The 13,112-nt window shown below is 39.0% G+C and overlaps 1 protein-coding gene across 1 annotated transcript in view; it reads left to right on the top strand.

Annotated features, from left to right (window-relative positions):
• Positions 1–13,112, top strand: part of LOC149141869 (uncharacterized) — a 131,847-nt gene that overhangs the window by 64,939 nt on the left and 53,796 nt on the right. The gene's annotated exons all lie outside the window — the stretch shown is intronic.

Genomic DNA, 13,112 nt, shown 5'->3' with positions numbered 1-13,112 from the left:
GCCGCCGCCTCCTAGAAACTCGTGCCTGCTTTCTCTTGCTGCGAACCCTCGTTGAAGTTCTCATTTTCTCCTCTTCTCTTGCTCTCTCAAGTGTCAAGTGAAGAATGAGCCTCTCTTTTCTCCTTTTGTCTTTTAGAAAAGATTGAATCCCTAACCCCTATGGTTCAATGGCTGAGATTTAATCTCCAAATCTCAAGATGTGTGGTTGAGATCACTTTTCCCAAATGACCCCCGTCACACATTGGTCCTATTACTTAAAAGCCTTTTAGTACATTTTAAAGTTGTATACCTTTTCTATTTTTCTCATAAAGTGATTTTCTTAACTCACTTTAATATTAGAAAAATGAACTATTTACTTTATACATAAAGTCACTTTATAAACTACAAGCGACTTTAATATTAGAAAAGTACATGGTACAACACTTCTAAGTACCTTTTCCACCCATGACATTAATATAATTCATAAATGTCACCAAGACAAAAGTCATTAATGTGTCTATTAGGCTAAAAGGGATAAATGCCTAGTAACATCTCTCTTTGGTACTATTTTCAACAAGTTGTTCCTTTACAAACCTTGTAGGACATCAATCTTTGAAAGGTTTTCTTTGCTGCAGAACTACTTCCATGCTTCAAGTTTATCCTTTGAAGTCTTTTTCATAACCTTTGTGTATCTTGCAATCTTTTCTACCAAGGAAAATACAAAGAAAAGGTTATTAGCATATAATACAAACAAATCTTGATATGAGATGGAAACCAAACATAAAAGAGGAAACAAGGGACAACATATTTATCTTTGGTAAAATGGTGAAGACTCCCTCCCTCTTAATCCAATTTTGAGGGATACCTACAACTTAAAGTAATTCAAAAAATGTTCTAACAAGACATGTTAGACCTATAAACTCTGGAAATCAAAACATAAATGAAAACAATACAAGACTAAGAAGGATATGTAAGAGAGGACTTAGTAGTATAAGTCTTTGACTTCCAATTCTTCAGTTTTGTTCTTCTTAGGTGGAGCTTCATTGGTAATATTTGCTTGTTTCCTATCGCTCTTTTTATTCCTTGGATCAGGACATTGATTTTTGTAATGACCCATCTTATGACAATTGTAACATTCAATCTTGGATAGGTCAACTTTCTTCTTTGGTCCTTTGAACTTCTTGAAGGTTCTCTTCTTCTCGTGATGAGCATAATAGGAATTAGAGGTGTTTTCTTCCTCATCCTCCTTGTTTACTAATGATACTTGGGCTTCTTCTTGATTGCATGCATTCCACATTTGTTTGAATGTTGAAGTATCCTTCCAACTGCTAATTCCTGATCCAAAAGCACTCCAAGATTTTGGTAGTCCTAGAAGAGCAACAATTACGAGTTCCTTTTTTGTTACAACTTCATCTATTGCTTGGAGTTCATCTCTTGTTCTAGATATTCTTACAATGTATGATGATACAATATCGTCTCTTGTCATCCTTATTATCCTTAGTTCATTCTTGAGGCTTGATATTTGACCAATGTTCTTGATGGTGAACAATTTGGAGAGAGCCTCATACATTTCTTGAGCGGAGTCTATGTTAGATATGTATGGAATTAGGTTGTTGTTTATTCCATATACCATTAGATTCATGGCCCAAGATTTCAGTTTCTCTGAACTTCTCCTTCTCTACTTCATCTATAGGTTTCTTGACTTTTCCTTGAACAAGGTCCAAAACTTTGTGCTTAGCGAGGATAAGATTTATCCTCTATTTCCATGCTCTATAGTTGGAGGCTCCTTCTAGGTTGTTTTCTCCCTCCATTGTAGTTGATATGGTTCCTATAGATGGTAGGCTTCTCTTATAATCCTTTTCCCTAATGACCTTCCTTATATCCTCTTTTCTTCAGTAGATCTTCAAGCTGCCTTTTTCCTTCCTTCTTCACCTTAGCTCTGATACCATGTTAGAAAATCGGAAAGGCAGAAAGATTTTTCTTATGTTGGTAATTACTTGTGATATCTTTGTGTTCTTATTAACTTTCTTGTGTTCTTATTTTGTTTTCGTTTCATTAAGCAATTATCAAAACAAAACACGAAGATCAATGACACCAGATGTAGGCACTCAGCCAGGGCTAAAACTCCTCTATAGGAGAAAACATAGTCAAACTCTTCCATTAGCAAATTCAAGTTAAGATGGACCAAGACCCTAAACCAAAAGACCTTCCTCCTCCACCAAGTCAACCTTCCAATATAATTCAACAACCTTCAATAGTCTCTTCTTATCGAGTAGCTACAACCCGACAACAACCCATAATTTTGGCTCCCTGCAACTCCAGAATTTTGGCGAAGCTTTAGCATTGCAATTTCGGCCCCTCCAATAGCTCAACAACTTCACACGTGTGAGAGAGAGAATTTCGGCTTCTTGTGCTTGATAGGGACCTCCTTCTCCTTCGCTAGCCCTTTCCTCTTCTTCCCTTGAATTTCACACTTTTTCTTGAATCAAAAATTGCACACTGAACTTGATGAGTGAGTGCTACAAATGAGGTCGAGTTGTTGCCTTTATAAAGGAGATTCCGCCCCTCAGTAAGGCCGACTTGTCCAGTTTGGGGTCGACTTGGTGGAGGAGGCCTAGAAGACCTAATTTATATCAAAATAAATTTGTTTCTTGATTGACAATGCCCAAGAAGGGTCTATTACATTATGACATGGACAATGACACATGACATAAACCCTAGAAGCCTACAATGGAGGCTTTGACCTATAAACATTTGACCCAAGCATGAAACCCATGCTTTAACAAATACATTACATCATGACTCAAATACAATTATGAAGATTGACACTAGTTACATTCTTCAACACTTTGGTAACAAGCCCACCAAATAGCTCCAAAAGATGAATAATAAGCCTCTCAAGAGGGCCGGAATGATAGAACACTAGCTAATAGAGCCGTTGGAAGGCCAAATCAAGTCCCCCATGTGCCATAATAAATTGGAGGGCTCCAATGACAATGATGAAGGGGGTGGCCCCTTAATCTCCAAGCAAATAACCTGGGGTGCTCCCAAGTGGCTGTGGGGGCACAAAGAATGGCCTCATGGGTCTCCAACTGAATCAAGCAAGTCTTTGTTCCATCAATAAGGGTTGGAATGATGATACAAGCCCCCCCTTATCTCCCTAGGTGAGACAAAAACCCATCTGGGTCCTGGACCAACTGCCAAGTGTGTGGTGCAAGTTTGCAGCTGACTGGGCAATGTGGTCCAAGTGCATCATCATCATCAAATAACTGGGACACGAGCTAGCAATAGGTGGTGCTAAAGGATCCCATGGTGTGGCTCTCTGCTCTCTGCTTTGGTGGAGGCCCATGGTTCTCAAGAATCACCCTACAAGTGCTATCATGACCTTTTGGAGGGCTTGGATCTCGTATAGAGAGGCCAAGCCCAAGATGCAGACCCACCTGCAATCTTGTATAAGATCCAATGTGTCTCCTCACCTTCCAGTACAACAATTTCATTAGTGCAATTGAGTAAATGAACTTATAAGTCAGGGAACCAAGTGGACAATTCATAGTGGCATGCCCTTCCATAATGGGCTTTTAGAACGTACAGGTGTCACCAGGCTCAAGAGGGTGGATAATAAATGACCCTATTAGGTGGTTTCAATTGCTAAGGGAGTGACAAGTCCATGGTACATTCATCAAATGATAGGTGTCATGTGAAATAGTGATGGAACAGAATGGGGTGGCTATAATGAAGGAAGCCACATGCCATGGTACAAGAGTAGCTATAATGAGGGAAGTCCACACTTGTGTGTATAGATGTAGGAGGGAGCAATCGTGGTACATGGGTTACCCCGACCTTTGATTTTCCACCCTTCTTCATATGCCTTTTTCTTTTTATTGATTTTTCTTCCTTTTAACAGCTCGGGGCTCTAGGGAATGACAGCATGATGTGTATGATATAATAGTGAATAACCCCTTAATGTTGGGCAGTTCATTGCTCACTAGGGGTTGGGACAATCATTGATTCCTTAATGATGTAGGGAGCTCATATAGGGGCCCTAGGAACCAGGGTGATGGCCATGATCATAAGTGGTAGAGTTCATGATTGGCTTTTGTCCATGTGCTAAATTCTTATGTCTCGACTGTATTTTGCATTTTGTAGTACATTTCCTATTGTAAGTGGCCAAATTATGCTTTTAACTTTCTTTTTAGTTGCATCAACCTCTAGGGCATCGTTCCAAGCCCAACCCAAAGTGTGGACAAGGGGAGGGTGAGGCTAACTACTTGTGGACCCAATGGACAAATGTGGACCCGGATGGGAAATATGAAAAGGGGTTATAATGAGAGGAGGGGAGTGATGTATGTGGTGTTGGGAAGTGGGACCATGCAACCAAAATCGAGGTTTCCCATGTAGTGCCACTCCTAAAGCTAGTAGCCAATAGAGGAGATCCCATGGGACTAGGATACAAGACTAACCACCAAGTTGGACAAAGGCACAAGAGTATAGACCGAACCCATTCTTTCTGCTGAATCCCTCCACCAATCCATGTCCACATTTGTCCATGATAAGTAAGCAAAAATACCCAATTATATCATGAAAAGCCATACCTTCGGGGTTGGAGGGCCCACCTTCAAACATATGATCATAACAGATGGGCGAGGGCACATAATAGTTGGTGGAGGTGGTGGAGAATGGTGGCACATCGAGCTATCTGGTGGCTGCAAGAGGTTGCCGGCTGAAGCAATGTTACCAGAACTGAACTGGTGATTGAACTGAAAAACCTTGTGGACCCAGAATCGGTCGGAACCAATAAAAACCGGAAAAAAGCGGTTTACCAAAAACACATAAAATATTTATATTTTAAAGGAAAACATATATGTTCATGTGCATCCATATGAATCCAAATCATTTATACACAAATATGCAAAAGTTCTCATTTACATAGCATGTAAGGGTGCACATAACCAAAATAGCATCGAGTGCAATCCATCTATGAACCGAAAATACATCAACAAATAGGCTCTAGATGGCCTCTAGCATCCAAAAAAAATCATGCTACAACAAATGCCTACATATCATCAAAATCATTGCCTATATTGGGGCCTTTGTCGTCAATATAACCATTTAGACATTAAAATAAGATATAAAAACATGGCATGTCATGTCAAGATTTTCTTTGAGTGATGGGTACATTTTTAGTAGAGTCATGATAGAGGAGTTCGACAACCAATGCCACTAACATCAAAATACATAGAGGGCTTGGTGCTCTTTATTAAATACTAGTTTCATACCCTCGTACATGACAAAATACAAAGGATACGTTGCAATCCCCCCAATCCTGAAATCCTGAAAAACTGTTAAGTCTGTTGGATTTTGAGTGAAATCTAAAATTCCACTTTCTCCATATGAAATCAAATGAGGTTGGAACCACTCTCAAACACCCTGATTCATTTCATGGTAAGGTTACAAATTTAAACCACAGTGAACTTTTCTAAGAAACATTATAAGATTTGAGGTGATTTATTGTTATATGACATTAATTTGCCCCTAAAAAATGTGTATAGCATAAAAAATGCAGTGTGTGGCATATATACCAGAGAAAAAAATTGAATATTCCATTCATTTTCAAGTTTGGAAACTCATTAGATTTGAATCACTTGGGTTGTATACAAGATTAGGGTTAAATATGAAATTTTCTGAAGTCACGTTGTCAACTTTAGGAAGTTTGTATTTCTTATATTAATAATAAATTTATAATAATTACAACAAGTAGGAAGAAAATGAAAGATAAAGGAGAATGCCACTTTTACTTTAAGAATTTAACATTACCATGAATTGCATAGCAATACTAGGGCCATAGGCTTGATTATTAGGTTGAGGGCCATAGGCTTGAATATTAGGCTAGCCTAGGGGAGAATTAGAAGTGGGCCAACCAACTGAAAAAATAAAAAAAATAAGAAAAGGAAATTTTTTTACATTGGCTTGCCTAGGTACAAACTTCACGAAACTGGTCCCGAACCGGTCGATTTAGTACTGAAATGGCCTATTCCGGTTCGGAGGCATGGTTCAGATTGGTTTTGGGCCAAAAACGGTCGGATTGGCTGGTTCCACCGGTTTTGGTCTGGTTCTGATAACATTGGGTTGAAGACAAATGGTGGAGAAAAAATTCTCCTATGGGTGTCACCCATTGGTGGTGGGTAACAGTCCTAATCAAAAGGAGTCCAGTAAGGATCATGTAGCTGCATCAACAGAGGTAGATGCGTTTTCTGCCTATTTTGAGAAAGATTTCTCGTTGATAGCTTGCATGGCAAGCTCAACGGACAATAGTGTATGGTATTTGATTTAGGATCATCCTTACCACATGATCGGGAACAAGATGTATTTCAGCCACCTACAGAAGAAGGACATTCAATTTTAGATTGAGCTAGGAAATGATGGCATGTATGTAGTTAGAGGAGTTGGTACTGTCATTTTTCAGAGGGAGTTAGGTAATCCTCTTCATCTCAAATATGTCCTCTATGTTCTAGGCCTGAAGAAAAACCTTGTTTTAGTAGCTACCCTTGAAGACAAGGGTTATGATGTCATCTTCAGTAGAGGTAAGGCTTATCTCCAACACTTAGCTTCTAGATGTAAGAAGCAGATAGGTGTGAGGATGAAAAATCTCTACAAGTTCTAGGTAGAGACAGACATAGTCTCGAGCAGCAAGGCAGGGAGTTCATAGAGTAGAGAAGTGATGGTTGAGGAGTGCAAATCTCTGAGGGAGTCCTTAGAGCAAGAGCATGTTAGAGCACCTGAAAAGAAGCTACTCGAGATGGAGCCTCAACCAGTATCTTAGTTTGAGTCTCGACAAGTTGGCAGTCGGGATGACTAGCAGGAGGATGACGAGCAGAGCCCAAGGCGAGTGGAGGTAGCCACTCAGTCAGTGACTCCCAGTATAGGGAGAGTTTGAGCCAAGTGGACAGGGGAGTTATTTGTGGGGAATCAGAAGAGAGATGGACCTCCTAGTACCACCTTCAGCCAGAGTAAGCAACCATAGAGATACACAAGGTGCATGGCACTTATGATTGAGGTGATATAACTGCAGAGCATGGTTGGAAAGAACAAGTCTTTAGATCAGATTCCACAACAGGAAGCAGGGAAGTCTTCTAGTTCAGAGGGAGTAGTTGCAACAACAGATAATGTGGTAGTGTTGAAGACAAATCCAGGTGGACGAGGTTCTTCCAGAAGTACCTTCCTCGCTAAGAGGGAGTGTTGAAAATGTAGTGAGCAAGGTCTTCTGGCTTGTGCCTTAGCCAGTGAAGACCTCGAATTGTCCTCATGAGTTAGACTTCAGTTAGGATGAGTTATTTCTAGTTTACTGGAATAATCATCAAGTTAGCATGCGTAGAGTTGGAGCTTTAGTTAAGTGGAAGTCTTCATCAATTTGACTATAGGATTGGTTGGTTGTTAACAGTTCAGTTCGAGTGAGTTAGTCTTCAGTCTTGATTAAAGGAAGAGCGAGTTAGATATCTAGTGTTGATTGGAGAGAGCATGAGTTAACAACTGCAATGATGATTGGAAGGAGAGCGAGTGACACTCTCAGTTAACTCGCTATCCCAACTCGAGTTCTAAATTTGAACTAGTCTAATATAGCATTTGAATCTATAAAGGAAGGATGAAGGCATAAGGAATAACAATTGTTTTATGCACAAAGGTTTGTGACAAGACAATGTTCACGAGTTAGTGTGAGAGAGCCTTGATTGTGGAGCACATGATTTGTGTCCTAAAGAATTAGAGCATAAGTGTGCTAGGATTTAGGAGAATTGGTTATGTGCAGGTTGTGTAGAGTTGGGGTCCTAAAAATTAGGAGCTCAAGTACGCTAAGAAATAGGGCCAGAAGTGCACTAGGAAATAGGAGATTAGATCCAGGAATAAGGAGGCTAAGTGCATAAGGAAGAGGAGCAAAATTGAAGCAAGACAACAAGGTTTGCAAAGCAAGTCAAGGAGGCAGCAGAGGATCAATTATGTGCAGGAATCGAAATCAAGTAGTGATCAAGGGAGACCAAGATTAATTGTATTAGCTGAGATTTGTGTGAGAAGCTTTCTCAAGAGAGACAAATTGCTTTGTAATAGATTCAATTGCTCCAAGACAATCAATAAAATAACCACATCAAGCAAGCAGGTTTTCCTTGTTGGGTTTTCTGAGAAACGTGTGTCAATTTGTGTGATGTGTTTTTATATCTCTGGTGTTTTTATTCTGCTGCTTATAAATTGTTAAGAAATTCTATATCTTGGTGAAAGTAAACTAGTTTTCAGTTTTCAGTAATTCACTAAGTAGTTGCAAAGTTTTGTGGAAATTTAACAAGAGTAGGTTCTGGTCCTTACATCCAATTTATTTGCTCATTTCATTAAAAGATGTTTTTCTAGAACCATCTCTTCATTTCATCTTGGACCTTATTGCATAAGTTCTAGCAATCCTATCCTAGGGAATCCCCCCTTGAGCCAGAGGAGAGTCGACCTAAAGTGTAGAAGAGGGTTGGTGAGATGACAATGGTCTCCCTCTCAATTACATCAACATGCATGCCTTGGATTTCCTCTAGCATTTGAGTTTCCAAATCGACACACAAATTGACTAATAACTCCATTTTTATTTCACTCGATCTAGGTGCATTGTACTAGGAAACGGAGGAAATTATTCTTGCTATATATGCTTAGGTTTTGTAATTCCTTTGAATTTAGCATTCTAAGAATGAGCCACCTTATAAACGAAGCCATTTAAATCATTGCAATCGAAGGGCAAAAGAATCAAATGTGAGCATCCCCTAAAAAAATCTCTTCTTGAATGCACCTATCCTTAAACATCAAAATCCCTATCTAGAGATGATCCTCTTGCAATATATAAACTAGACCTTTTTATTGTTGCTGAATATGCCCCATTTGGAGATTGAGCTTGACCGCCCTCAAAGAAGAGTGGGTATGGCCAACCATGGCATCCCAATTATTCTATGGCCTTGGGTTCGAATCCTCACACAACCCCTAACCAATACGTGATTGTGCTCATCCCCCTATGCATGGTTTCACTCTCCCTGTAATTGAAATCATTGATAAATCAATAATTTAACACTAAGAGCAAAGAAAACTCAAAATTGATTTAATATCTATGTTGGTGATTCGAGTTGGCCATAGGTTGATTGATTATGCATTATTCAAGCCATAATTTTTCCATTATAGCTTAGAATCACAACTGAAATAAGTTTTGTAAAGTGTAAATTGACATGTGTTCTTAACCCCAAAAAAACACTCCAATATGCCTAAAAATCACATATGTTAGTTTTTCACCGAAAATTATGAAAATTGGGACTTTGCTAAATCTTGCCTCATACACACTTAAGATAAAGCTTCAAGTACATAAGATGAAATTACAAGTACATACTGACAACTAAATACAAACTTGCAAAAGCCATGCTCTCCAAACCCTAGCTAGCAGATCCACCATAAGTATTGAACCCTAGCCACCAATTCCTCCTAGCTAGAATTCACTCCCAATGAAAGTTGGTTGTTTCACCAAAGATCAATAACTAGCAAGTCTAGACATCGATAAGCCCTCTTTGGCACATACACTTGCATCACACAAGTCTATATGAAAAAGCAAGATAGTGTCCCTCTATCTTCTCCACATCAAGCAATCCAAGTAGTACTAGTTTTCCAATGCCACAAAACCTAAGTCTTATTCTCATAAGAACCATAAGAACAACTGCTCCCAAGTTCAACTCCTATATATGATGAATATGAGACCTTGCACAAATCGAAGCTTCCTTCTAGAGATAGTTCGGTTGTTTGGATCGACTCACTTGCAAAACAAAAGAACTCAAGTGGGGTTGCCCCCTAGTTGGCCCTTTCCACATGACTAGATAGCTCCTAAATGGCAAGAATTGTTAGCTTTAGCGTAATTTTATTTATCACCAAGAATAGTTAGAATAAAAAATCCCAAAACATATATCAAGAAAAAGAATGAAAACGATATTCACTTCACACAATTCATAATCAAAACTTACACAAGGGTTTGCAAAAAGTGAGCTCTTTATTATGATAGCACTTATCTCAATTGACAACAACAACCTTACAAATGAGGGGAGGTTAGCATTTATCGACAAAATTGTAATGGCTAGAAAATGACTAGTTTTGACTCTCCTTTAAGAAAATATTTTATTAGTAATCCACATGTTGGAGACTTAGTAAATAGTTCATGAAATATTACAAAATAAACTTTAACTTACTCACTTTGGGGTCAACTTGGACAAATCTCCATGGTTTAGCTCAAAAATTTCCTTTGCTTGTAGTCCACAAGGGATAAGAGTCAAAATAGTAGGTTTGAAGGCTCAAGATTCCACTAGTTTGGTCCATGACAAATTCAACTTGGTCCTTGGAGGAGTGCGACTTGATTGAGGAACTCGACTTGGTCATTTGGTGGACAAATTCATCTTGCAACAACTACTTTCTTGGTCCAATGCTTAACTTCCCGGTCCATCTTCCTTTTAATGGCTCGTTGACTCATGCCAATGGCTACTTTGACCTCGAATAGCTAGTTCAACTTGACTATTCCCTTTGGATAATTTGACTTAGCTACCCTATCATTGGATTTTCAATGCCCTTGCCCACTTGGCAATTCTAGAATATGGGTAGTGTTTAGCTGGTCCTGATTAGTACTCAGTATTATGAACTACCACCAAGACTATGTTGCATTAGGAACTATGAACTACCACCAAGACTATGTTGCATTACGAACTATGAACTACCTTGTGAAGTGTGAAATGTTGTCAAATGAGACTGCTATGCTTTGAGAGTTGTCACGAGGAATACTGCACCAAAGCCAAGGTCACCGACAAACTCAATAGACCCTAACCGTGTGGAATGACATAGGTGCACCATGAGGCGGGTTGGATTGGCCCAATACTATACCTGATGAGAGTAACCCGAGGTGAAACTTCAAGGGTTGAGGCATGGTTTGATCAAGACAACAAGATACAGACTCAAAAGACATGACATAGGTCTAGGATACCTAATATAGGGCCTCACATGGTTTTTATGTTGTTTTTGACTTGTGACCTTGAGCTTACAAAGGTGATGACAGATGTTGCAAAAGTTTTTATCTGCCCCTGTTGACGTGCAGGGTAACAAGTGGCTCCGACTGTGGGATACATGCTGTGTTCGGGAGGATGTGACAACCTCAGAATCTTCCACCTGTCACCTAAAAGCTTGACAATACATCATCAATATAGGGAGAGAATCGGACCAAAGTCCTATCCCTTCCTAATATGGCAATAAAAATTGAACTGAAATGACAACCTATCTAAGAAAGTAAATAGCAGAAACGGAAACATGACAAGGCAAAATATATAACTAAACTAAAGCATGAAAAAACATCACATCAATGAAATGAAACCATGTGAGCACAAATTGAAACTACAAAATATTTAATCTAATCTAATACTCATGATAGGTGAAATCATATAACCAATGGAACCAGTAGATGAATTTATCATTACCTTTTATTTTACCTCTGTGTTTGGTTGCTAACCAAAACAATGAAACATCAAACCTGCATAAGGCATATGTTGAAACCTCATTCATGACCTGGCCGGCTCCTGCAATGGGATGCTCATCATGTTCAAGAAAGTTGAGTAAGTGCCAAGGTTTATTTGTATTACTGCAGGTTTCTTCGATCTACTGATCAATGGGGCTATTATAATGATCTTCTCAGTGTAGGCATATGGCCATTCGCTCATGTTTTTCAGTGTATTGGTATGCTCATCATGGGATGCTCATCATGTTGAAGAAAGTCAAGTAAGTGCCAAGGCTTATTTGTATTACTGCAGGTTTCTTCTATCTACTGATTAGTGGGGCTATTAGAATGATCTTTCTCAGTGTAGGCATATGGCCATTCACTCATGTTTTTCAGTGTATTGGTAAGCAAGGGAGATTTTGACGGTGGCTCTAACTGGAACCTGCACAAAGACTGTCATCCTCCCTGGCTATCCCTAGTCACATACACAAACAACTGATGAGAATTGAAAATACATTGGAAACCACAACTTATAGTCAGCTGCTTTAATCGGGAAGGCTGAGAGCTTGTGAAGTATGTCTGGAAATGAAAATGCTGTGGCCTGCCCACCATGGCAAGGTTCACATCCTTTGGATCAAATGGATCTTCATACACCTGATAACCACATGCCAAGGCTATCCACTGCTGAAAAGTCGCTTTTTTAGCTTGAATGTAGAAGTCCCCTTTCCGTACCTCTACATATGTCTGCTGCATGAATTGATGTGGTTGTTCATAATCAATGGGATAACTTGGTTGCTCATGGCAACCAAAGTTCTGTTTGTTGTGTTTGGGTGTGTGTTTTCAGGGTTCTTCTTGGATCAACCAGTTCAAATTAGAATTGGCTGGTTCGACTGATTATTAAACCAAACTGTCCTCTTCGAACCCAAATGCGCAAAAAAGGAAATTATCCTATTTTTTGAATTGTCTGAACTGTTCAGTTCAGTTAAGAAGTGATCCCAAACTGGTTCATAGTCTGGACTCTGAACTGGACTGGAAAAGGGCTAAAACAGTCTGCATCCGAACTGGATGGTATAGTAACACATGAAGAACAGATAGCCTGCTTAGATTTCTTCAGTTTCAACATCATATTTTTGTGCAATAACTTTAAACATAGATTTTAAGGCCTTTGAGGAAGAACAGCATGGAAATGCTTTGTGGCTTTTTATGTTGGTGTTTTAAGGGTTTTTTGACTGTTATTTTAAGTGAGATTCACATATAGCAATGTTCTTATCTTTCCTTATTTGAGTTGTATGTGCTATTTAGGCATTCCTTTCTACAAGGGATGAAGAATATAATTTAAGAATCATGCACGATAGATTTTGGTTTGTCTCAAGAATGCGAACTTTACCTTATGATGTGTAGGAAAGAGTAGCTAACATTTAGGCATGATTGTAAAGGCAAGTTTTATTAAACATGGTAGCTGACTTTGTTAGATCAGTTTATTGAACATTTCATTCATGCAATGAGCTTTTTGTCCTTAGATAAATGTTTTATTACTTGGTCTCACCTTTTATGATTATAGCTTGCTGTATACATGGGGAGTTTGAAATTCATTTTATTGCTTGTT

The sequence above is a fragment of the Pinus tabuliformis genome, chromosome X, assembly GCF_031772625.1.
Source record: "Pinus tabuliformis cultivar Carrire ecotype Pingquan chromosome X, CPIR1, whole genome shotgun sequence".
Classification (NCBI taxonomy): Eukaryota; Viridiplantae; Streptophyta; class Pinopsida; order Pinales; family Pinaceae; genus Pinus; species Pinus tabuliformis.
Note: the sequence above shows the minus strand (reverse complement) of the source record. Positions and strands in the feature narration are given on the sequence as shown.